At 39.2% G+C, this 25,925-nt stretch overlaps 1 protein-coding gene across 1 annotated transcript in view; it reads left to right on the top strand.

Annotated features, from left to right (window-relative positions):
• Nucleotides 1–3,446: 3,446 nt before the first annotated feature.
• Nucleotides 3,447–25,925, top strand: part of pvalb6 (parvalbumin 6) — a 36,446-nt gene continuing 13,967 nt past the window's right edge. The window contains exon 1 of the mRNA XM_058403707.1: nt 3,447–3,714. The gene's annotated coding sequence lies outside the window, so the exon portion shown is untranslated. The remainder of the gene's footprint in view (nt 3,715–25,925) is intronic.

The following is a 25,925-nucleotide window of genomic DNA, read 5'->3' as shown; positions in this document are numbered from 1 at the left end:
GGAAAGCATCTTAAGTCTAGAGTGTATAGAACTTGTTTTGTTGAAAAAAATACAATGAAAAATAATAATTGGGTCACATGACAGGGTTGTGCAGTTACAGAACTACCAGAAATGAGAGCAAACAAAACAGTATTAAGAGAGTCCAAGTCTATATTGGCATATAAGTTAAATGGATTCAAGTATGATGGTGTATCAGCTTGCTTTACTTAATGTCTAATTTTGTTGGAAAAGAGAAAGAAAGGTTTATTTCAAATGTTGAATAAAAATACTTTTTCTCTACAGGTTTGATCTCTCTTCTTCATGTTCATCTATGATTATATTAATGTTACTTATTGACATTAATCGTTAATAGATAAATGTACTCAGTGCCCTTCATCCTCTCCTCCTTTACTCACTCTCTTCCACTAGAGGCTCTCTAATACAGTTCAAATAACACTCAGAGCTTTATGCAATATACTACAGTGTTGAGAAATACAGATAAACAGATTCAGAGTTACTATTTGTTAAGTGTATCAGTGTCTATAAGTTAAGAATCGGTTCTTATCTTGCACCTAGATCTCCTTCCAGAGCTCATGGGCCCTAATGGCTCAGTTCATGACTGGTCTGCACACTATGTGTATATTCACATAGGTTGAGATGAACAGTAGAAGATAGAGGCTGGTTTAGAGGGAATTGTTATATAGAGTTTCTCTGTATTTCAAACTCACTATCAGGTCAGAGTGAGATATCCATAGTGCTTGCTTGTCACTGGCGTATATGTAATGCGCTGTGTTTTTCTGTATCAGATCAGAAGCCATCTTTGGTTTAGTTTCAGTTTTGTTCAGGTTTTTCATCTGGCATTTCATCTGGTATGTGTGAAAATACAGTACTGTCTTCTTATAATGCCTCTGGCTCAGTGGCACAGCGCAGGTCCCTGGTTCAGGGGTTTAACCCTCGGCTCAGGTTAATGCCTGTGTAGAGTTTTATATGTTCTTCTTCTGTTCACATGAGTTTCCTCTGGGCTTCTTCCGACTGTCCTAACATATGCAGGTAGATCACAGGTGTCCATTCTTACCCAGAAAGAGCCACTGTGGGTGCAGGTTTCCATTCCAACCAAGCAGAAGCCACACCTGAGCACCTACTGAAAGCCAAAATCAGCTGATTAAATAGGTGGAATCAGGTGTGGCTCCTTCATGGTTCGAATGAAACCTGCAGCCACACTGGCCCTTTGTGGATAAGACTGATCAACAACAAAAACCTAAAGTACCTTCTGATATTACTTTACAAAAGGTGCTTGTATTTTTCTTGTCTGTATTTTGGAATTGTACAGCACTGTCCATTGTGTGTGTTTTCTGGTTGTGCTGCAATCCTTGCCCCACTGGGAGGTTGAGCTTCATTAGTGGACAACTGATTTGGGATCTGTGCCTAAAAGCTTTTCCTCATCAGCACTCTAAGAGTCCTTACACTTCGTGGTCACTTTGAAAATACACACACACACACACACACATACTGTTAAGAAGACATCCTTTTTAGTCTCTTGGGGAAATACAACAGCAGAGCAATGTGGCAATTTTGAAATCAATATTTCCCTCCAGTCTTTGTGCTTTTAAAGCTTGTATCATAAGAAGGAACCTTAATGAAGTTATTATTTACTGTAACAAATGAATATTCTTTACAAAATATTGGATAACATTTACAGTAAGTGAAACGTTGCAATGCTGAATTTAAGTGCAAATACTGAAGGAAATACAGCTTGTTTTGTTGCATCACAATTAGATGGATATTCAGTCTGATATTCAATCCAGTAAAGTGAAAAGTAAACTTACAGTAATTTGGTCGATTGTGGGGCTTGGAATAGATTTGCACATGCTCCACATCAACATGCTGAAGTTACTGCTCTTCAAATACTGGAAACTGACTTCAATCTCTGCAGAGTCTTATCAATATATATATATATATATATATATATATATATATATATATATATATATATATATATATATATATATTTAATTGATGTTTGATTGAATGTATGATTTTGCATTTTTTTATGCTTTTTTGCTCAAGACTACTTGAATTGGTGAAGCTACAAACACCGGGTTATTCTTTTAAACTCTTACCAGTGAAGATACATATACCGTAATGTTATTACTTTCTATGATAGCTGTACTCATGTTCAACTCACATGCACTGAAGAGAGCTTTGGCTGAATGTATGTTGCGATGATGTCACATATAATATAATATAATATAATATAATATAATATAATATAATATAATATAATATAATATAATATAATATAATATAATATAATATATATTCAAGGCACCACAGTGGCACAGCTGCCTCACAGCTGCAGGGTCTCTAGTTTATAGATGCAGACCTTTAGTCTTCGTTTGATGACCATCAGTGACTCAGCTTTTCAGACAGCCAGGGGAAGTTTATTCCATCACCTGAGTGCATTGGGGAAAGAAAAGTCTTGCTTGTATTTTGGATCCATGATGGTGGATCCGGGCGAGTCATGCTAGATAGATTTTAAAGGTGTGTTGTTTGAGTGTGATGTAGAGAGAGGCTTGATTGGTGACGGTTGTTTGCTTTTGTAGGCAAGAATCAGTGTGTTAAATCTGATGCATTGGAGGGAGTTGTAGCAATGGGGTGTTTGTGTGAGAATTTGTGGAGGTGGAAAACAAGTCATGCAGGTGGATTCTGGATCAGAGGTTAAATGGTGCACAAGGACAAATTCATGGCATGAGTTCCAATCCTCATGAGGATGGACAGGAGAGTTCGAAGGCTGCTGAAAGGTCAAGGAGAACGAATATTGTAGCTTGTTTTGATTTCACACAAAACCTTTAATGAGCCAGACAGATTTGTTTCTGTTTAGACACAATGTTGGTGAATAAGGATTTCTGGCTTCACTGGCTTCGTTTCTCTAAAAATGGTATTATGTAGTTGTAAAGCTCTCAGGCAGATTACTCAGCTCTAAAACTCTTTCTCTTTATTCATTTATCATTTTTGCTCCAATTTATTTAGTTTGGTCCTATTTCTTATTTCCTTTATTCCTTTCTCTCTCTCTCTCTCTCTCTCTCTCTCTCTGTCTTTACCTTCACTACTGCCAACATTCATTTCTTTCTTTCTTTCTTTCTTTCTTTCTTTCTTTCTTTCTTTCTTTCTTTCTTTCTTTCTTTCTTTCTTTCTATCTATCTCACATGCATCAATGTCCTGTGGAAATGACATTTCATCCTAGTGTATATAGGCTATAAAGAGGAATGACAGTAAAAGCCCACTTGACTATTTATGCTTCCTTTCTCTCCTTTTGTCTTTCTCTCCACATTTTATTCTAAGCGCTTTCATCCCCTCCATGTTGTTTCTTCTTTCTTTTGCAGCTTCTCTCTCTCTCTCTCTCTCTCTCTCTCTGTTACCCTGTTCCCTCCCTCTCAGTCTCCCTTTATCTTTCTCTCGCACTCTCTCTCCCCTTCATCTCACCTCCAACTACTCAGTGCTTCCTCTCCTTTCTGCTCTCTCCTTCTGTCTCTGTCTCTCTGTCTCTCTTTCTTCCTTTATAATTCTCTCTCTTCCTCTCTATCTGTCCCTCACTCTCTCTCTCTCTCTCTCTCTCTCTCTCTCTCTCTGTCTCCTTCGTCAGTGTGCTCTGACTCCCAGTCACTCGGCTACTCTATTCAATCCTGTCCAGCTGCTGTACTCAAGCCAGGACCCACTGTCAACCCTCAAGACCAGGTAAGAGACAGAACACTTGCACCACACCGGGACACATACATTCCACCAGATGCAGGACCACACTCTAGACTGGGTAGGATAAAGGACACACACTCTACACTGGGTGAGAGGTAGAACAACCTCTACGCTGAATAAGAGACAGGACAGACACTCCAAAAGACACAGGACACGCACTTATACTGGCTAAGATGTGCAGGACACACACACACGCACAGTCCATATGAGCTAGAATACAGGACACACACTGCGCAGTGGGTAAGAGGCAGAACACGTTTATTTAACCCCAGGCAAGAGGCAGGGCAAGCACACCAGCTAAAGGAAAGCACATATGGGAGGGGAGAGAAGGAACACATTACAACATCCAGGTTGATATAAGGACAAAAATTGAAAGTAAATGAGGAAAGGAGAGTGTTGTGGAAAGCTGAGACACTGTGTGAAAGCGTGTAGTGCTGCAGGAGAGTTAAATGCAGTCAGTGGGACGGAGAAAAGCAGCAGCGTGGAGAATGCACAGAGGGAAGGTTGTGAATGGGAATTCGTAAGCGAGTGAGCGAGAGAGCACTGCATGCCTTGTCTGGAAACAAAAAGAATGAGAAAGAAAATGAAGTGCAGAAACAAATATTGAAAGAGAGTAAGAGAATGGAGAGAGAGAGAGAGAGAGAGAGAGAGAGAGAGCAAAGCCGGATCTCTGTATAGCTGCAGCATCATCTCTGTCTAATACTCCATTCACAAACCACAGCTGAGCTCTGACAGCCGCCTGAGCCGTGTGTGTGTGTGTGTGTCTGTGTGTGTGTGTGTCTGTGTGTGTGTGTTTGCATAAAAAAGGTGAATGGACTGCACAAAATAAATGACCTAAGGGTGACAGCTCCCAGCCTTTCTTTCTTTCCCGGAATGGAGAATTTACTTTTAGAGTAACAGGAGCCAAGGAGAGGACACAAACTTCTATAGCAGTGTAATGCAGTGCTGATGAAGGTTAAAAGGATGGAAATGATGATGACCATGAAGGCTGTTTGTCTGTCTGTCTCTCTCTCTCTCTCTCTCTCTCTCTCACACACACACATGCACACAAACAAACACACAGTGTCTCCTTGGGTTAATCCGTGCAGCATATTGTGAATGCAAAAGCAGCTGCACACAGTGAAGGACTTAAACACTGCACAATCAGCAGTGTATGTGCGTGTGTGTGTGTGTGTGTGTGTTAGCATACCAAGGTGTGCAAATGTACATACACGCAGGATTAACAAGCCCAAACAGAGAGACAATATATATATAAATATATCTATATATATAAAATGTGAATGAAAGTAATGGAAAGAGGACAAAAGTGAAAAGAGGACTTATTTGAACTATTTCAAAGAGAGATAAGCATGCCATAAACTATATGATTTAGAAGCTGCATCATTGCACCTGGGTCAGAATTGCTGCACTGGTGCTGACACATTAGCATGTCTCTCGAGACTGATGCATGCCCTCTCAGTCTGCTGTGCTCAGTGTGTGTGTGTGTGTGTGTGGGTGGGTGGGTGTTTGGTTGTGTGTGTGTTCTTAAGGAGGACTGTCAGCTAGTGAAGGGTATTATGTGAAGCTTATCCCAGCAGAGACATCTTGCAGTAATAGCACAAAAGTATATGTGTGTGACCGTGTGTGTGTGTGTGTGTGTAAGATGCATCACTCCTGCAGGCAAGCTCAAGCTGTTTGCTGTGGTTAATGAAATGGATATCTGCTCCCCCACCCTCCCAGTCACACATTGAAGAAATACGTCAGCATTTTTTCAGCCTAAATCTCTATATGCCACATCTGTAGCATCTGTATGATTCCCATGGACCATTGGAATTGGGATGAATGTCCCTCTACTGAAAAAAAAGCTAAATTTTATGTCTAAGGTCAGTTGTTGAATTCTATCAGTGTGCACCTATATAAATTAAATATATTATATTTATTATATAACTATTATAACTATTATATAGCTTATTAATAGAAATATTAAAGACTTACCAAATATCCTATCATGCAGTTTCATCCAACTTTCCCACACTGGTGTGATACAGTAAAAGTATTTCACTCTACAGATTTCAAACATTATTCGAGAAAAAACATGCATTTAGATCAGGTCTATAAATATTTGGACAGCTACCACAGAATATTAGAGCTGTAACACACATCAGGTCTGTTTTTGGCTTTGTAGGCAAGCATCAGTATGTTAAATCTGATGCGGGGAGCTAGAGGAAGCCGGTAGAGGGAGTGTAGCAATGAGGTGGCTGTATGAGAACTTGGGAAGGTTGAATACAAGTCATGCAGCTGCATTCAGGATCAGCTGCAGAGGATGGATGGTGCGCAGAGACAAACTAATGCAGTGCTTTGCCACGAGTTTTAAGCCTCACTAGGACGGACAGGAGAGTTTTGTGATTGCAAAAAAGGTCGAGGAGAACAAAAAAAGAACATCAAAAGACAAAGTCCTCAAAACACAGTTTTTAATGAATCGTCAAAAGGTTGATGAATAAGGATCTTTGTCTTCACTGGCCTCTTGTACCTGGTCATGAAACAGCTGAGTAGCCAGCTGTCCAATGACTTTTGGTCCCATAAATATACCACGTATAAAATGTGCTGCATTTCATTGAGCTCATATTCATTAATTTAACTCCAATACACTCTGGGGAACAGCTCAATTAAAAATAATATGTTTCTCAACCAGAAAGGACACCTTTTAGAACATTAAGAAGCCTTAACTCTCCAGTGAGATCTTAATGAATGCTTAAGGATGGGTATAAAGGTTCTGGATATTTAGGGGTCCTTAAAAGGGGGTCTACTGTACTTGGGATACTTTTTCATAGACAAACACTCGATAAAGTAAAGCTAAAAGAACACATCTTAATTAAAACTCTTAATTATATACTGAACCTATGTTTCCTGGTGGACTAACAGCCGAGGGTCCTGTGCTCTCTCACCGCTGCTGCCCAGCTTCGATTCTCAAGGAAGGGAACAGACTGATGTGTTGCACAAGCCTGAGTGCCCTGCACTGAGACTGGTCCCAAACATGGATAAAAATGGGAGGGTTGTGTCAGAAAGGTGTAAAATGTGCTGACCCCTAATCAGAGCAGCCAGAAGAAGAACAGCAATTATACAATGAGCCTACTTAGAATCAGTTGGACCCTTTATAGAAGCAAAGAGCACTTAATTATCCACTGATGGTTCCACAAGGAGCTGTTATAGGGATTGAAGCCTCAAGAGCACATACAAAATTTTCTTGATAGCGTTAAGAGAAATGTGTCAGTTTGTTCCTCGATGTCACTCATTTACACACTGCAGATGTGGCAGATGTGGGAGTTTAGACTGAACAACACTGGGGGATTTCTTTACTCAAATCAGAGCCACTTTACACATTTTGAACAGACAAATTAGCCCCTTTACACATTCTGAACAGACTTTGATTGATTATTAATTTATCAACTGTAAATGGCCATTTGAATGTGTGTGTGCAGATCTGTGACAGTGCGTATGTCTATGTGAGACTACAGCATGTAAGCCTTTTTTATATTCTACAGTGTTTTTTTTTTTATGCTAATCCATCTTTAGCTCTTGCGCTAATGAAGATGAAGTTTTGCCCATTTAATATGATTTAAGCTGAAAATCTGCTCGTCCAGACTGCGGAGTTTGATATCTTTATTAAGTTCCTGATTTAGTATGTGGGTGTTTTTTTTTTTTTTTTGTGGTGTGGAATGGAATGGAGTGTTTTACTGTATAATGCACTTCGTGAAGGGTAGGTGGGAAAACAGCATCTAATGATTTCTTGGCACTTGGTTTGTGTGTGTGTAGGTGTCAGTGTAGGAGAGAGCGTGTTTGGATAGCTAATTGAGTATTGGCAGATAGAAAATGCATGTTCGGTATGTGTGTGTGTGTGTGTGTGTGTGTGTGTGTGTGTGTGTGTGGAGAGAGAGTGAATGTGTTTGACAGTATGTACAAAATGTAGGCAGCTTCTAGATCAAACTTGGTCACAGTTTCACACACACACAACTATATTCCCTTTCGTCTGTCTCATCCTAAGACCTGTAATGTTAGAGTCTATCAGTTGTAGCTCAAAATCTGGGTCATCTAGCCACAAAGTTTTACACACAAAATTCAAAGAACTCTTAGACTTCCATTATAAGTAAGTTGTGAGGCAAATAAAGGGAAATGTGCAATAATAAGACACCACACAGGTTTTAACACTCAATCTGATGAAGTTTTGACTGCTACAATCATTTAGTAATTATCTCATTAAATGTCTGAAGGAGCCAGAGTTTTGCCTAGGGAATACACAATCAGTTCATGTAAAGGTGCAATAACCAAGCGAATGCCCTTTGGAATGCATAATATGTGCTAATTAAAATAGAAAATGTTGCAAAGTTAATGACGCATCATTACAAGACCAACGTTACACCACAATGTCAGCATGCAGAAGCTCTTCTGCATGGAGGCTGACTCATTCACCCCTGCACTAGAAATGCTAATTAAAAAAGCAATAAAGCAAGCAATGTAGTCTATATATCGAGCACAGCAGAAGTGACGTGCAGTTTGAGAGGAATTCGTCTGTGAAAAATAAATGATAAGGCTCTTCTCAAAGCCTGAATTGATCTGAGGTATGGCCACAAGTCTGCTTCAAGTAATCAACTTCTCTCTTTTGTCAAGACAGGGAAATGTGTCGAAGATTAATCTGCATAACAATCACACATGTGCTACAGATGTTTTCGATACTGGATAATACAGTACATCCAATGCTGGAGTGCTCCTTAAATAAATATTGACATGAATACGGCTGTTTGAGCCTACACACAAATTCACATTAACATTCTGCACTGTTTCACCCTCCCCATCCTGCAGTGTTTTTAAACACACCCTCCTGTGGCAGAACAAGTCCCACCATGCAGGCCACCATGCGGCTCCTGAATTATAGCGATCTGCTGATAGTCATCTCTCTTTTATTTGCACACTGAAGGATGGTGTAAACTACAACGGTCAAACGTGTCTAATAACTCTGTCAAAATGCTATAGTCGACATATATTCACTGTTCTGTCTCTAACACTCATATACGGGAGGTTGAATACGATGCAAATGTTTAACGCAAAGTCTAAACAGCAAAATCTGTGTGACTTTGCTGCTTTGTAAATATGTATTTTTAAACAGATGTGACCCATGTTATTTCTAAGTGAATGAGCAGTGATTGTGCAGTCACGTGCGCTCCCTGGTTCACTCCCTGGCTTGAGTTTCTCTGGCTTTGCTTGGCAGAGCTCCAGAGGGTTTTGAGCCTCTGCCGCTGTAATTTCGCTGTCAGAACCGATGAAAAATATCGACTGTGGCCCGTGTCCTTGACAGGGACAAGTTGCATGTTTGTGGTTTGAGACGCAGTTGGTATGTGTGTGTGTGTGTGTGTATGTGTAGGATGAAGAAGAGGGTGATATGATATCAATTTTCTACAAAATCATTACAACGTTGAAAAGTCCTCCTTCTTACACAGAGTACTAGCGGTAGGGAATTAAATGTATTATCTCCAATAAATCTATGAGCACAGTTAAACCTAGCCATTTCATACAGTGGATATAAAACGTCTACACACCCCTGTTTTGAAAAACAGATAAATCATGTCAGATCTGTTTCCAACTTGTCATATGGAGACCAACAAATTCCAGACGAAAAACAAAGAAAGACAAATAGCTCCATAACATGATGCTGCCACCACCATGCTTCAACACAGGTATGGTGAAAAACTGGCTTGCTTTTATGTCAAAAATTGCTATAATAGATTTATGCTCAAATACTACCTTGGTCTCGTCAGACTATTTTGCCATGTTTAGACAAGCGTGGTTGTTTTACATAGGTTTTTATATTGAGAATGTGTTCTTGTTTAGTCATCTTACCATTATAACTTTCGAAGAATATAACAAACTGCATGCTGTCCCTAAGTATGGCTTTAGGTAGTTGCTTCCCTGATAAGTTCTCCTTTTTTCTACTTTCGTAGAAACACCCTGTTCTTGGTAATGCCGCTGGTGCCTCAACTTTTCTCCACTTGTTGATGATGGCGTTCGTTGTGCTCTATGGTACAGCAAAGGTCAATGAGATCCTGTACATCCTGTACGTGCACAAGAGAGGTCACTGCATTGAGATGAATGTTTCTGTAAGATGTCTGTCTTTTAGAAAACTTGTTTAAAACTGCAAATGGTTTCTTCCCTATATTGAATGTGTTCTTTCTCCTAGCTCAGTTTCTCTCACTTACAACCCATACTATATATATATATATATATATATATATATTTTTTTTTTTTTTTCATTTGAAATAATAGATCTTTTGGTCTCTTTGTCACTTTTTTAGGGCGAGTATTTTTACCCAGTCTCAGAGGTCAGAAAGGTGTTGTCTAACTTTAGCTGATGCTAAGATCATCATGGCACTCTGTGAATCGTACATTTCAATTAACTAAACCCTGACCTGCTAAATGAGGTCACCACTTAGGCAAAATCCTGAAGGGAAAAGAGGCTAAAATAGTCTTCAGTTCTCTTTTCCTTTGCTGAGATTGCCTTAAATAAATGTATTGATGTGACCTAGTTGTTCAGCTTTTGTCTTTAAAAGTGGAGCCATTGTAAGAGACAGCAGTTACACATGAGCTGATCTCAACTGGTGTATTTATTCTTCCTTTCACCTACTTTTTCTCGAAGACAGAGGGCAGACATTTATTTGGTCAGTAGGAATCAGATTGAGACTAGAAAGGAAAAAAACTGAAACAGAAACTGAGACAGTGCTGTGGGGAACAAGGGGGATTTTCAGTGGGTTTGCCCACCACTCGCTTTGAGAAACACAATCACAAGCCAGTCAATCAAACCTTTCTTATTAGTAACTGTGAAAAAGTGGGGACTGGGTCGATTCTCAAGGTGTCTCTTTTGAATATACTGGAAATAAATCTAGTCAAGGGATCTGGACAGACACATGGACCATGTAACACAATACAATTAACCTTAACAGCTCTAGGCTTGTCTTTGACCTTAAGGGACCACAAGACTTCATTCTGTCTCACTAAAGGACCGAGCAGGTTTTACTTTTAAGAGCTCTCTTGTCTCATGTGGGTTAAAGTGTGTTTCACTTATTATTGGCTTGTCAAAATTAGTCACAACTGTACTTCTTCTTTTTTTTTTTTTTACAACAAAGCAAGAAAGATTTTGCCTCCAAGTTTAGGTTTCTGAATAAAGTTCATATCATGAAGTCACAAACATAGGATCCAAATCTAGGTCATAGGTCAAACAAGATGGTGTGGCTTAGCAAGTTTAACCTTATAATAGTTGAAATATAACACAAATAATAAGATGCTAATTCTACACAAATTAGATACATTAGAAGAGATTTATATGTGATTGATATCAACATTTGTGTTTTTTTCATTATGTGAGAAAATAGAAATAAAGTTCTCACATGAGTTTAAAAACTGCTACATCTAGTGGCTATATCTAGTATTATTAAATGACTTGATACAGTCTTCAAGAACTTACGGAGCTGTTTACATAAAATCCTGTCACTGACATTTCCGATCGACTGAAACCTTGCACAGGAACATAAACATGTGCTCAAATGTGGGATCATTCTATATAGAGGGAAGTGCACTGAAAGCCTACTCTATACGAGGAGCTATAGGAGGATCGTAATTAGACTGCAGGCCTTAGAGGCATAGATAGAAATGGAAAAAACTTTAGGGAGTATTCTAAGCACAGGGATTAGATAGAGCGTAAGTTCATTTCTGAATCAAAAAGGCATGAGAGAAAAGAAGTGTGTGTGTGTGTGTGTGTGAGATTCATAAAGACTATCAGAGTTGTCAGCTTTCTTTCTGCTTCTCTGTGTGTGATAGAGTGTGAAAAGAGAATTGGACTATTATCTCTCCACATATGATAGTATTTGTCACGCTGGAGCTGAATGTCGCTCAATGATTAATTCATCTTTGAACTCCTGCTTCATTTATGTACATATCTTACTATCACTTTATATAACTGACCTTTAATCGGTTCTGGTGAGAGTATATTTCTTACGTGACATGACTCATGATGCTAAGTAAAGTGAAAAGAAGTATGTTTTTACAACACCCCCACAAGTCAGGGAACCTCCGAGAGGTTTGACCTTGTCAGGACACTTTGCGGGTCTCAACAAGGGAAACTGCTTTTTTATATATATATATATATATATATATACACACAAAAACTTATTGAAATGCAATAAGTTTTCTGTTTGCAGTCTGAGGTTAATGTTAGGGTCCGATTTAGGCATAGTGTTAATTAGCAGCATTCATAATTATGTCAGTGGAAGGTCCATACAAGGATACTAAGACAAATGTGTGTATAAGAGTATGTGATGCTGCATATTAAAAGGTCAGGGTAAAAAAATGATCTACTCTGTAAGACTGTGTGTCATTTCTTATCTTTCTTGGGACATTTAGTAAAGGAATGAATACTTGCCAAGCTTTGCATGGGAGAATCTGTTTGGGGCAGCTGTATAATGATTCACTTCACTGCTTATACTAATAGAATCATATCCAAGCAAAATATATGAGTGTTAGCTCCTCTAATGCGTGTGTGTGTGTGTGTGTGTATGTGTGTCTAAAGATCAACTAAACATGAAAAGTGCTGACTTCAGAAATTCTGTTCACAAGGGCTATAAACCAAGCTTTAAAGTCCTACACACACACACACACACACACATGGATTTATGGACGCTGAAAGAATACTGATATCATTTGGGTTTTTTTCTCCCTCTCAAGCTGTGGACATGACAAGAATAGGAACAGAGAAAATACGTCCTGCAGAAAAAAACAGAGAGAGAGAGAGAGAGAGACAGAGAGAGAAATAAGGTGAGTCGAAAGAAGGAAATTTCACATCTGACTTCTGAGATGGACTGGGCTCCTTAAAATAAGTCTAAATGGAGCAACAAAGAGCAAGGAAGAGAGGAAAGGAAGAAAAAGAAAAACAAAGTTCATAAAAGTTTACAAGAACCAGAACAAATAGCACATAAAAATATATTATTATTGTTCATTTATTGCCTGCTTATATTAACTGTATTCCCTTCTAATGGTTGTTAATAGTCTGTAATGTTCTGTGTCATATGGAAGAAGGTCCTGCTCCCATTCCCCTCCCTATTTATGATATAAAAGCTGAGCCAAAACTTCCTTTTTTTATGTCCAGATTTATTTTTGGTGTGTCTCCTGAAGGCTTGCTTTCTGGATGCTTTTTAAGGCTGCACTCATCCATCACATGCACACTTCATGCTATAATTGCAATGAAATAACAAGCACAAGAGTTGGGCACTGTGTGAGAAGTGTGCTACATTGTCTGACTTAAAAATCAGCTACTTTTCATAGACTTTTTCAACCATGAGATGATTTGGGGCAGTTGAATGGATTAAGTTTGAATGATTTTCTGAGCCACAATTCCAGTCATGTTATATTCTATAGATGCCTGACATGTGCAAAGGCATAATATGAAGACTATGACTACAAACTGTTACAACTGTTAGAGTCCATCAATGACATTCAGAGACCTACATTTCCAACACTGGACCTACACAGTGAAATGTCATTCGATTTACTGGAATAATGCCATCAGGCGTTTCTGTGTTCATGGCTCACCTTTGACTAAGAAGAAGAACTGAGAGTAAGAAGCCTTTATTATCACCACACATACATTACAGCAGAAAGAACTAAAGAAGCGAGTTTGGAATGGGTGGAGAAAGGTGTCGGGAGTTCTGTGTGGTAGAAAAATATCAGCGAGAATCAAGGGGAAGGTGTACAGGACAGTGGTGAGACCGGCCATGGTGTATGGTTTAGAGACAGTGTCACTGAAGAAGAGACAGGAGTCAGAACTGGAGGGAAAACCCTCAGGAGACAAAAAAAGAGACACTCTGAATGTGGATGCAGAAAGTGTAGTGTGTATGTGGGTGTGTTTGTGTGTATGAGGCTTTCCCCAGAAATATATATACATGAGTGCATTAGTGTGGCATGCTAATATTTAGCTATATAAAGAATTTACTAGAAAAGTTCTTATTCTTGCATTAATGAATTTGAATGAGAAGTAGCAAGCATTTACTTGTAATTGGCAATTATTTATCTCTATCTGTCTGATTATTAGAGGCCAGTGTGTTACTGCCAAGAGGAATACATAAACAGCTCCATCAAGCAACCTGGCTCTGACTCACATACTGTGTGTGTGTGTGTGTGAGAGAGAGAGAGAGAGAGAGAGAGAGAGAGAGAGACTAAGCATGTGGACACACATTATCAGTAACAGCACAGCAGCAGGAGAGGATTTGGCTCCCAGGTTTCTCCAGACTATTCACTTAAAAGAGTGCTGTAATGACTTGCTATTGAACCCAAAGCCATTCATGTTCATCAGAAAACCCTGGCCTCTCAAAACCACTCAAAACCAGCAACCAGTCAAAACACTCTGGAACCAAATACTCCCAAATGATTATCATTTCAGAATGCAGGTTTAGATTGCTATATAATGACTTTTATTAAGTTTCTGCCATCACATTTACACACAACGAATATTGTCACTGAATCGTCACCTGTTCCTAGCAAACAGCCTCCTCATATTTCATTAGCTTGTTAATATCAGCTTATTTGTTTGTCAGAGCTGGTGTCTGCACAAGCCATGTTTCCCAATCCAAATGTTGTTTTCCCAATTTCCCGGCATTCCCAATTCCCCAATCCTAGATTCTGTGAAGAATTTATACCACCTAGTGTATAATTGGTTGGATGTTAGACTACATATATATATATATATATATATATTAGTTATATGCATATAGTTATAACTTGCACTAACCAGTCACTTTAATAGGAAAACCTAGTCAACCAATCATACAGCAGTAGCACAATGTATACAATCATACAAATACAGTTCCTGTCAGTTTCATGAAACTCTGATGAGAAACTTCTGAATGTGACCTCAATGACTGTGGAATGGTTGTGGAATAGACCAGATGGGCTGGTCTGATTATTTCGGAAACTGCTGATCTCCTGGGATTTTTCACACACAGCTAGAGTTTACACAGGATGCTGCTCAGAAAAATCCCCAAAACATCCAGCATGCAGCAATCCAGTGTAAATGGAAATGTCTCACTGATGAGCGAGGTTAAAGGAAAATGGTTCAAGACCAGACTAGAAGTCTACAGTAAATCAAATAACAACTCTTCACAACCACGGGGAGCAGAATTCACAGGAAGACAGATTTTGAGGTGAATGGGCTACAGCAGGAATCTGAAGCTACAGCAGGCCAAGACTCACCCAGACAGAACACTTAATCCAACAGACTGGCCGTTAAACACTTGTTTTATTGCACATTTGTTTAACGTTAAGCATTTTCGTTTGTAATTCCACTGAAACTAATAGCAAAGGTGTATATTTATGAGACTGAGGAAAGTCTGTGTGGAGTCTCTGAGTAAAAGTCAGTGCTGATTTTAATCCCCTTTTTAGCACTGGGAACTGTGAACCATTTAGTGCTGAATAGGCGATAAGACTAAGTCAATGTCACAGTAAAATGGCACTCAGAGAGGTGTGTGTGTGTGTGTGTGTGTGTGCGCGAGAGAGAGAGAGAGAGAGAGAGAGAGAGAGAGAGAGAGAAAGTTGCAATAACATTGATTCAGTGCCATGGTACTGAATGTCCTCCCTGTCAGTGGACAAGTTTATATCCAGACAGCTCTTTCATCATTATTATTATCATCATCATCATCATCATCATCATCATCATCACAAACCACCATCCTTTTCACTCTCATCAATGCTGAATTGGAGTACTTGTCCACAGAAATGTTGCCTATTCAGGGGTCCTGTTAGTCTAATGATAGAGTCATTTGTCATTTCGGCTGAAAGCGAGTGAGAGAGAAAGATGGAAAGACATGTCCGGATATGTAGACGGCTTAAACAGGAATTGATTTGTTTGACATATAAAATCATTTTACTATCATACACTGGACTTAGCACCATTTGTTTAAATATTTTCACATAACAGGTGAGACAGGGGGAAGAAATGAAGCACTGTAGAGAAAGCCAGAGGAAGAGCAGGGAAGCACAAGTGGTCAGATGTATGCATGGTGCAGTTCGACAGGATAGATACAAGGAAGCTAAAGAAAGAGATTTATTTTAGAAAATGAAAAATAACCATCGTTCCCTCCTGATTCTCACTACCTGCCATCATCCCCTCTCCCTCTCTCTACCTGCCTCTGTTCATTACACTCTCTGACATCCATCTTTTCTTTTTCGGCTTTGCCCTGTTATCACCTCTTCTCTTCAATTCTTCTCTTTTCATTTCCTTCTCCTTCATGTTTTTTGTGTGCCTTTCTTCATTACAGCTGCTGTCGTTCTCACTATGTCATGCTGAGTGACTGTCGGTGTGTGTACAGGTCTGAGAGAGTGTTGCAGAGAGCGAGTGCAGTTTTCTGAATACAGAATGCAGATCTGGTTACTAGTTTATTTGTGCACGAATCTCAATCTTCATCAGTATTGTCAGCATGGGGGGGGGATGTTCTGCATCTACGGCTTTGCGTTTCTTCTCATTCCACAATTTCGCATTTCCTTACCTTTTTGGAAATTTAACTCTTTTTGATTACTTTCACTGCAAATCTCTCTTCTTGTACACATTCTTGAAAAAAAATAAGGTGGTTTCGACTGTGCGTGTCCTCTATCTCTGCTGAAAGAGCTGAAGTCAGTGTCTAAGCAGACTCAAGCTGTCATATCACCAAAGGTCAGACTATTGATCTTCTAACAGGCCAACACTTCAGAATCTGATAAGAGGCATACTCCTCTATTATTGTTCTGAACAGTATCTGTGTGTGTGTGTGTGTGTGTGTTTCAGTTCAAGTCTCAGAGGTCAGGAATACACATTTGTAAGACGCTTTGGATAAATCATCAGCTACATGACTAAATTTTAATGTAACAGACAACAAAAAAACATAAAGTCACACAAACTTGTATTAGAGTTTCTTGTGGGTTTTAGAAGTTTGAATTGTGCATGCTTTTATTTGCTTCTTCTTCCTCTTCTTCTTCTTCTTCTTCTTCTTCTTCTTCTTCTTCTTCCTCCTCTACCCAAGTTCAAATCTATCAATCAAGTTCTTAGCGTAACTGACAGCCTTGAGCGCTCTTACCAAAATCCAACTTTCCAACTCAATAGCAATGCAGTAAAGAGTAATACATCCCCTTTTGTAATACTTCTCTGGTATCCGAGTGCAACACAAAGCTGGTCACACATTTGCACAACCTTTTTCCCCATGAAAAAGTAATTCTCTAAAAAGATGAATTAGACTCATTCAATTCCGGTTATTTTACTAAACAATTCATGCATTCATTTTGTTGCACTAGTTTTTTCCGAATGTATATCCTGCCTGCTTCTGCTGCTGGATAAAGCAGAAAACAATGAGCTTGACAAAAACAAATCTGATCATTGTCATTTTGTGACATTTTAGAATTTTTATGTGTCTTTTCAGAGAAATGTTTTTTTTTCACAGCAAGGCCAGTGCAAATTATTACTGCTTGCAGGGATAGGGTAGAAATCTCACTGACTTCACTGATGTGCAGAACGAGGCAGGAAAGACTCTTGATGTTTACACTACCATCAGGCATTTTCTACACAAATACATGACGCAGTGCTACAATTTCAGCAAACGTGAAACATGGGACTTTTGAAGTGAGATTTTCTCAGCTCTGTGTAGATTAAGCATGACACGGTAAAGCGACAGATCCAAACAGCTGCCTCTAATAATTCCTCAGACTAATCCTATGCTGCATGTGATCTGAATTTCAACTACTCGTAACTTTCAGTTTCTACATCCAATTCCCATTTACTATATGACTCACAAAAACCGTGAAAGATAACTATGGTTTTATCGTAATCTTTTCATACAGACCTGCGGGAGAGAGCTAGCTAGTAAATGTAGAAAGCTAGCTCTGCTGAAGCTAAATGCTAGCACTCAGCCTAGCATATAATATTTGCATCATACAACCAACCAATTTTAACACTGATTAGTGTATTATTAATTTGTGTTTAGCTAGATAGCCATTACTTATCTGAACTAAAACAAAACACTGGACAGACCCACAAATTACAAAAAAAAAACCAGTAGTACAGCCACAAGACACAAACTACTAGCGACTTCACTGGCTAGTGTGAAGATAGTGTTATCTTTCACCTTTCTTTCTTTTTTTATCTTTCTTTCTTATCTTACTTTTCTTATCTTTCTTTCATATTCTTCACCATTTTTCATAATGCTAGCTAAACCTGTCAAAATATCCTCTACCAATCAAAATTGACAGAAATTAGTGCTGTAGTGACAAAGTCCAAAGTCGGTCTTTACGGTCAGAATAAGTAAATGATATTGTTTTATTGGTATTAGTCTCCTTAAAAATGAGAAAAGTTAAAAAATAAAAAAAATAAAAAATAAATCCCTGGTTTGAACACAGGGTGTCGCTATCATGCGCAACCAAATCTATAAAAACCAATGACAGACAGACAGACAGACAGATAGACAGATAGACAGATAGATAGATAGATAGATAGATAGATAGATAGATAGATAGATAGATAGATAGATAGATAGCATTTCCTCGTTTTTCCCTTCTACAGGTAATTAATGAGGGTTAACAAGGTTACAGGCCTGTTCTTATGATACTGAGATTTTGGGTACAACAAAGGAATGAAAAAATATATTGTTTAAGAATACAGAAACGTTGGTGTTTATTGAATATATGCACTATATAATAGTTAGCCAAAAGTAAGTTATAAGTAATAAATGCACACATACATACACACAGATCAGACAATACAGAATTAGACTTTTTGCATATATATATATATATATATACACTAAAGTATTCGCTCACCTGCCTTGACTTGCATATGAACTTAAGTGACATCCCATTCCTAATCCATAGGGTTCAATATGACGTCAGTCCACCCTTTGCAGCTATAACAGCTTCAACTCTTCTGGGAAGGCTGTCCACAAGGTTTAGGAGTGTGTTTATGGGAATTTTTGACCATTCTTCCAGAAGCGCATTTGTGAGGTCACACACTGATGTTGGACGAGAAGGCCTGGCTCTCAGTCTCCGCTCTAATTCATCCCAAAGGTGTTTTATCGGGTTGAGGTCAGGACTCTGTGCAGGCCAGTCAAGTTCATCCACACCAGACTCTGTCATCCATGTCTTTATGGACCTTGCTTTGTGCACTGGTGCACAGTCATGTTGGAAGAGGAAGGGGCCAGCTTCAAACTGTTCCCACAAAGTTGGGAGCATGGAATTGTCCAAAATGTCTTGGTATGCTGAAGCATTCAGAGTTCCTTTCACTGGAACTAAGGGGCCAAGCCCAGCTCCTGAAAAACAACCCCACACCATAATCCCCCCTCCACCAAACTTTACACTTGGCACAATGCAGTCAGACAAGTACCGTTCTCCTGGCAACCGCCAAACCCAGACTCGTCCATCAGATTGCCAGATGGAGAAGCGTGATTCGTCACTCCAGAGAACATGTCTCCACTGCTCTAGAGTCCAGTGGCGGCGTGCTTTACACCACTGCATCCGACGCTTTGCATTGCACTTGGTGACGTATGGCTTGGATGCAGCTGCTCGGCCATGGAAACCCATTCCATGAAGCTCTCTGCGCACTGTTCTTGAGCTAATCTGAAGGCCACATGAAGTTTGGAGGTCTGTAGCGATTGACTCTGCAGAAAGTTGGCGACCTCTTCGCACTATGCGCCTCAGCATCCGCTGACCCCGCTCTGTCAGTTTACGTGGCCTACCACTTCGTGGCTGAGTTGCTGTCGTTCCCAAACACTTCCATGTTCTTATAATACAGCTGACAGTTGACTGTGAATATTTAGGAGCGAGGAAATTTCACGACTGGATTTGTTGCACAGGTGGCATCCTATCACAGTTCCACGCTGGAATACACTGAGCTCCTGAGAGCGACCCATTCTTTCACAAATGTTTGTAAAAACAGTCTGCATGCCTAGGTGCTTGATTTTATACACCTGTGGCCATGGAAGTGATTGGAACACCTGATTCTGATTATTTGGATGGGTGAGCGAATACTTTTGGCAATATAGTGTGTATATATATATATATATATAAATGTAGAAAAAACAAAAAAGAGCTTACTCACATAGTTGCAATGTAGTGGTGTCTATTAAGCAGACCTGCTATTTATTTCTTAATTTTTATTATTAATGATAGATTGACGTCTGTGACTCTCTACATTGGGCCTACATGAAGAACAGCTTAGACACCCATGAGATAGATGGATGACTGGTCAGTATTTGAGACAATTCGAGGGCTGTACATCCTCGGGGCAGAGGTTTGGCTGGAGTGAAATAAGCACAAAACTAAACAAGTGTAAACCAAGTGTATTCCCTACACACCTCTTATTTCTGTTTTGCTGTATTGTGTCTACTCATGGACACAGAAGAGGACATAAATTGAGTTTGTTTTCACCTTCCTCACATCTCTTCTACCTCAGCTTTATTAGAACTAAGAAATAATTCAATTCTATTGATCCATAATTCAGTCCTCTAAATTTCAAAAGTAGTGTTGTATAAATGTCTACATTACCTCTGGTTTGTTATGTAACATGTGTATGACCTTTTTTTTTTTTTAATCTTACAGTATGTGTAGGGGGAATTCTCCATCCTTTATTATATAACACCTCTTCTCCTTCCTCCATTCATTATTAAAGAGTGTGTGCACTGTTATATTCCCACACATGTCAAATGCATATGGTGCCAAACAAGAAACAAGAGCCACTCATGAAAAATCCACAGTCTTTACTGATGTGTAGGTCTTCTGCATGATGTCTTGGGGATGTGAAGGTGACTAGCTTTAAATTCTGAGCATGAAGTAAATACACTAAGCCTTCAAATAGAGGAGAAGAAGAAGAAGAAGAGGTTAGATGTCGAGGTCAGAAAAGAAATAGAAATAATAATTACTGGACAGAATGAGTCAACTAAAATGTACCGCTTTAGAAACCCCTAGCAGAAAGTCACACCAACTTCATGTTAACACATTATTTACATGTGAATGTTGCATGTGGTAAAAAAAAAAAAAAAACTTTTTCACCTGTGTGTTTTTATATATGTGATTTTTTTCATATGATTAATCATATCATTTTTTCAAATATGATTCATTACTTTCCAGATATGACTTCAGAGAGGTCAGAGATGAGTGCTTGAGTCACACAAATCATGTGCAAGGTCACATATTACTCATATAATCATAATGACTTTTCCCAGAAAGGGATAAAGATGTGAAAATGTATAGGGAAGTCGTACATGGCCTACTAATCAAAAGGTTCAAATCCCGTGCTGGACGCTTGAGCAAGACCCTTAACCCTCAGTTGTATAAATGAGATAACTGTAAGTCACTCTAGATAAGGACATCTGCCAAATGCTGTGAATATAAATCTAATCTAAATGTATGTGTCACACGGAGGATGGACGCACCCGGTGGTAACGAGAGCACTGCTGAACAAACTGAATTGATTGGAGCCTATTTAAAGAAGTAGACTATACTATATTCCAGATGGCAAGCTAATTTTTCTAAATGAGGCAAAAAACCAACATCTACAAGCAGCTGTTTCCCACTGTGCTGTTTCCTCAGTATTTGTTTTTATAACTGTGTTTATGTGTGAGGAGTTCCTTTATTCTATAGTACTTTAATTAAAATGTAGACTCATAATTATTCTGACTTTTAATAAGAATTTTTTAATATTTAATATTTAATTATTAAATATATATATATATATATTACATTATATATATTATACACTATAATGCCAAAAGTATTCGCTCACCTGCCTTGACTCGCATATGAACTTAAGTGACATCCCATTCCTAATCCATAGGGTTCAATATGATGTCGGTCCGCCCTTTGCAGCTATAACAGCTTCAACTCTTCTGGGAAGGCTGTCCACAAGGTTTAGGAGTGTGTTTATGGGAATTTTTGACCATTCTTCCAGAAGCGCATTTGTGAGGTCACACACTGATGTTGGACGAGAAGGCCTGGCTCTCAGTCTCCGCTCTAATTCATCCCAAAGGTGTTTTATCAGGTTGAGGTCAGGACTCTGTGCAGGCCAGTCAAGTTCCTCCACACCAGACTCTGTCATCCATGTCTTCATGGACCTTGCTTTGTGCACTGGTGCACAGTCATGTTGGAAGAGCAAGGGGCCAGCTTCAAACTGTTCCCACAAAGTTGGGAGCATGGAATTGTCCAAAATGTCTTGGTATGCTGAAGCATTCAGAGTTAGGGTTAGCACTCAGAACTAAGGGGCCAAGCCCAGCTCCTGAAAAACAACCCCACACCATAATCCCCCCTCCACCAAACTTTACACTTGGCACAATGCAGTCAGACAAGTACCGTTCTCCTGGCAACTGCCAAACCCAGACTCGTCCATCAGATTGCCAGATGGAGAAGCGCGATTCGTCACTCCAGAGAACGCGTCTCCACTGCTCTAGAGTCCAGTGGCGGCGTGCTTTACACCACTGCATCCGACGCTTTGCATTGCACTTGGTGATGTATGGCTTGGATGCAGCTGCTCGGCCATGGAAACCCATTCCATGAAGCTCTCTGCGCACTGTTCTTGAGCTAATCTGAAGGCCACATGAAGTTTGGAGGTCTGTAGCGATTGACTCTGCAGAAAGTTGGCGACCTCTTCGCACTATGCGCCTCAGCATCCGCTGACCCCGCTCCGTCAGTTTACGTGGCCTACCACTTTATGGCTGAGTTGCTGTCGTTCCCAAACACTTCCACGTTCTTATAATACAGCTGACAGTTGACTGTGGAATATTTAGGAGCGAGGAAATTTCACGACTGGATTTGTTGCACAGGTGGCATCCTATCACAGTTCCACGCTGGAATACACTGAGCTCCTGAGAGCGACCCATTCTTTCACAAATGTTTGTAAAAACAGTCTGCATGCCTAGGTGCTTGATTTTATACACCTGTGGCCATGGAAGTGATTGGAACACCTGATTCTGATTATTTGGATGGGTGAGCGAAAAAAATAGTGTAAAAAATTAGTGATAATATATATAAACATATATATATATATATATATATCACTATTTTTTTTATAACTACTACATTGGATTAATCTCCTTTTTAACATTTTTTATGATTATTTCAACTTGATCACATTTTTATTTTGATTATTTTAATTTTCAGCATTTTATTTTAAATTATTTACAATAATAAAAATAAGCATCAATAGAATATGTAGAATATATTGTTTATTATTATTATTATTATTAGTAGTAGTAGTAGTAGTAGTAGTAGTAGTAGTATTTATTTATTTATTCATTTATTTATTTGTTTAGTTATTTATTTATTTATTAGTTTTTTTAACAGAGGTTGTGCACTGAATAATGTTTCATGTATCTCAGACCAATAAATGTGTGTGTGTGTGTGTGGTGCAAAGTGATGGACTGGTGTCCCTTCTAGCGTGTATCTGGATCCACTGCAACCCTACAGGATAAAGTGGTTACTGAAGATGAATAAATAAACAGAAGAGTACAGTATATTTCTCTCTTGACATTGTTAACTGCTGTCCATCTGTGCAGTAAATCCCAAACCAGGCTCCCCAAAGCATCATAGCACAAAGTTAATCACTAAATGGTAGAGCAAGTATCATATTAAATATTCTGTCTATGAGTTGTGCTGAACTACACTGGTCTGACCTTTACAACAATGCACTGTGAAGTTAAATGGTGCATGCAGGATCTGACTACACACTGACTAACAGAGGATTTTTATTGTATGCCAACAATGTACAAAATCTCTTTTATTTATAGCTTTGTTTTACTCAATGTCTGTATTTACGTATAGTGAAAATTATTCACATATTATACGACTACAGAGTTCTCATTGTTTTAGCTAAATGATTTCAGGGCATTGTAGTACCAAAAGTTCATTGTGTATTAGATGAAAATTCACTCATTCCCTTTTCAGTAAACGCTTTATCCTTATCAAGGTCTCAGTGGAGCTGGAGTCTATACTGGTAACACTGGCTGCAAGGCAAGAGATTTCAAACCCCAGATGGGACGACAGTCCATTGCAGGGCACAATTTACACACTCATTCACACCTAGAGGCAATTTAGTGTAGCCAGTCTGCCTGCCTGCCTGCAAGTTTTTGTGGATCTCCGCACAGACAGCTTTCGACTGAACCCACGAGCCTGGAGTTGTGATGCAGCATGGCGCAAAGCTAGCAGCATCAAGAAATATTACTGCATCAACCCTCTCTTCGCTCTCTTAATCTCTCTCCTCATCCTGATATCACAGTATGCAGTAAAACAGGCAACATATAGATCACTGATATGCGATGTATGCAATATATCTGCTTGCTTGCTTCAGAAATCCAAGTCTGGATATTGTTAGATTTTACTGTATTTGGCTGAGCAGTGGTTTAGGTGGCTCGCCAATGTATTAGAGTTCTCTAATACATAAATTAAGTAAGCATGATCAGAGTTCTTGTGGGGAGAAGAATTTATTGGAGGTAGCATTGTAGCGGGTCTTCAACAGCGTTGTTAGCTTGTCGGTCTTCAAAATATCTTAACCCTGTCTGTGAGACAGATCTTTATACAAGAATACAGAACTGTAAGGACCTCCTGTGGAGGGTCTTCAATAAACAAAACTGAATGTCTGATAGGCAGTCACAATGTAAATGTATTTGATTAATGATAAACATAATTTTAACAAAATATCTTTAACAGACTGAGCTGGACTGGAATTCTATCCAGGTTGTATTCCTGCTGCATTCACACCTAGTTTTCCTGGGATAAGCTCTGAATTCACTGTGACTGTGACCAGGATAAAGTGGCTAATGAAAATTAATTAATTAAGAATGAATGAATGAATGAATCCATAAGATTTGGCTGCCCTAGCCCTGAAAACTTTCAACAAGTAGATTTACTTTCATTAACCTACAGTATACTGACCTGACACTTTAGCGAGCTAAACTTAAAAGCTGAGTGAAACAGCCAATTGGCAACTAATTACCTATTCATCAATAATTGTTTGTGTTCAGACATATAATTGGGCTGAAAATTGAATTAGTGCTCCATTTGTCTTGTAGGATGTCTATAAAGTTGATCCCTAAGTACATTTTAGTGCAAGTTCATGCTTTCACTGCTGCATTACACAGAGCCTGTGGGAAATAAATGGATCGGATTAAAAGCAGAACCCTTGAGTGCACATGAGCAGCTGGCGCGTGAACTGTTTTTAATGGCTACGTAACCGCTCTCGCCTTCTCCTCTCCTCTGTACCCATAGCCCCTGTAATTGATGGTAATTAGGATATGGCACCCTGGACTATTGAAGCAGCTCCTGAGAGGGTGCACCTGAGAAAAGTCCCTGAGTGGAATTAGATTCTGAGCCGCATTGCGGATGAACTCGGTGCAGCCTGAAGCAGTACGTGCGTAACTCCAACACCACGGCAGACTACACTTAGAGTTAAAAAAAGGTCTAGAGAGTTACAAGTCAGAAATAAAAATGTTGTAATCAAAGTGTCCTCCGGGTTCAGAGGAAGATTTATTATTTGCTCTGTTCTCCCTGAGCTCCCGGTATAACTTTGGACATGCATGAGCAGTGCTGCATTGCTAGAGGGAGGATGTATACTAGAGGTTGGATCTAATCAGAAATCAAATAATCCACTGTGTCCTCAGTGGTCTTTTTTTTTGTGTGTGTGTCCACAGCTGGGTGGACATCACATCCACTCCAAATGAAGATACAATCTTGTTGAAGGAGAATAATGGCTAAAAGCAGTGCAGCATGTTATTTAAGAATGAGTATAGTATTGGATGCGGTGCAAGCGCATGCACTTCTTTTTAAAGGTCATAGTGTTTGGTGTGAACAAGTTCGGACATGCCAGAATACTAACACAACTGTGTGTGTGTGTGTGGTGTGTGGTGTGTGTGTGTGGTGTGTGTGTGTGTTTATCCACTCAAGTGACACTAGTAATAAATGTCAAAAACTAAACACACACACTGCAGTATTCTTCTCCCAAAGACAGAAACCAGCAGCATTATATCTTTCAACATTATGTTTGCTCTTAACACTAAATAACACCACCCGAGTCGTACTAATTTACTGTAGATAATAAAACGCCTTCTAAACGACCGTGGCTGTCCGTTTTCTCTCCTCTTATTGAGCTCGTTTCCTTTTCCATCCTGTGGTTGTTTTAAACA

The sequence above is a fragment of the Hemibagrus wyckioides genome, linkage group LG02, assembly GCF_019097595.1.
Source record: "Hemibagrus wyckioides isolate EC202008001 linkage group LG02, SWU_Hwy_1.0, whole genome shotgun sequence".
Taxonomy (NCBI): domain Eukaryota; kingdom Metazoa; phylum Chordata; class Actinopteri; order Siluriformes; family Bagridae; genus Hemibagrus; species Hemibagrus wyckioides.
This window is presented reverse-complemented; position numbering and strand designations above follow the sequence as displayed.